Genomic DNA, 2,085 nt, shown 5'->3' on the forward strand with positions numbered 1-2,085 from the left:
AACACTTTGAGGGGAGTGACAGTGGCTCAGATGCCACCCCCACAGCAATCTTCTGGGAGTGAGAGTGCCACCATAGGACAGACAAACATGGGTGGCGCCTATGGCTCAAAAGGGTAGGGCACTGGCCCTATATGCCTGAGGTGCTGGGTTCAAACCCAGCCCTGGCCAAAAAAAAAAAAAGACAAACACCCACATTTGAAACAGGAATAAAAAGGTGGCTTAACCTTTGCACTTTGGTCATATAAATTCTCTATCACTCTATATATTATTGATTAGAAGATCGAAGATGGGACTTCAGAAAAATTTGTCATTAAGGATCTCTGTAGGGAAGGTTAGAGAAACAGAGGGGTCCTGCAGTAAAGACGGATCTTTATCATCTACAAACTCAATCTTGTGTCTTTTAAATAGTCTGAATTCATCTCCAGTCATTTTGTGAATAGGAAGCGCCTTACACCTGCCGACCACTCCTGTTTGTAAGCTTTTTCAGGGCCCAGACCATAGGAGCTGACACTGATGCAGGACTCTGTGTGCTCGGTGCTGTTTTAACCAGTGAACACATCTTAACTGATTTAGTCCTTGCTCTAATCCCATGAGGCAGGTCCTGTGATTATCCCTGGGTCAGGGCCTCCAGAGCCCATGCTCTAGACAAGCTTACTGTCCTCAGCCCTCAGTCACAGTCCCTGCAACACAAGCCAGACACTAACCTCACAGTAGGAAGGAATAAGCCAGCCAAATTTTATAATTTATTGCTCAGAGAAAGAATGTTTGATTGACTATGAAGTTAGCGCATGATGAGATTTATATTGAATGTTTGCAGTTTCATTGGATTACCTCTTCAAGGTTGCCTGGCTGACTCTTTTTGTTTGCTTGTTTGTGAAATAAGGTCTCACTGTCACCTGGGCTGGAGTGGCATCATTATAACTCACTGTATTGTCAAACTCCTGGCCTCAAGCAATTCTCCTGCCTCAGTCTCCTGAGTAGCTAGGACTACAGGTAGAAGCCATGGCCTCCAGCCTCCTGGCTGATTCTTATAGCCTACATCAGGGGTCCTCAAACTTTTTAAACAGGGGGCCAGTTCACTGTCCCTCAGACCATTGGAGGGCTGGACTACAGGCCCCAGGACGAGTCAGCTGCTAAGCAGGACAGGCAGCGGTGAAAAAACACCTGGCAGGCCACAGATAAGTTTTTGGTGGGCCACATGTGGCCCGTGGGCCGTAGTTTGATGATGCCTGGCCTACACTGAGAAAAGAGCCTAAAGAAAAGTGGGGGCTGATGACATTTGTATTTCATCATCATGCAAGGTGCTTTGGGAATTCAAGAGGCAAGTCTGCTGTTGGTTGAATTGGTTTCAGAAGTATCTTTTTATCTTTCAAATCATTAATGGGTAGTTCTCTATATATAAAATAAAATGAAACTTAGGATCAGCAAAGAGTTATAAGTCCTACAGTGTTTAATAGGGCACAGAGTTGGGGGACCCAATAATGTGACCCTCAAACTTTAAGGGAATAGCAAGGAAACACCGAAGTCTAAGACCGAAGCCAACATTACCATGTTAATTGAATGAAATTTATCATTTGCAGAAACCATCCACTGTAAGGGAGAATTTATAAAAGTTTTCATAAGTTTGAATGCACAAGGTAATTGTCATGGAAACTTCAATCTCATTTATAACTAGACTGGATTAGACTCATGCTAAATTAAGTGTACAAGGGCATGCCTCAAGATAGGAATTTGTGTGTGACTTCAACTCTGTTCATGGCTTGTGGGTATGGCTTGTGATGTGTGGGTGGAGGTGTGGCACATTGTGGTTACATGGTAGTTACAGATGGTTACACGGTGGCTTGTGGTGTGGAAGTGGTGCGGTTTGGTGGTGTGAGTTAACATGTGGTGTGATTGGACTTGGCGTGTGGTTTGATGTGGAGTTGGTGTGGAATGAGCCTTGACGAGGGGTGAGGTTGCACTTGGGAATTGATTATGGGATGTAGGAGGTAGGAGGCTGGAAAATGTGGGTGTGGGGGAGGGTATGTAGAGTGGATATGGGGTGTGTATGGGTGTGTGTGTGGTATGGTTGTAGCTTAGCTTAGC

This window comes from Otolemur garnettii, unplaced genomic scaffold (assembly GCF_000181295.1).
Source record: "Otolemur garnettii isolate 467f Iridium unplaced genomic scaffold, OtoGar3 scaffold00082, whole genome shotgun sequence".
NCBI lineage: Eukaryota > Metazoa > Chordata > Mammalia > Primates > Galagidae > Otolemur > Otolemur garnettii.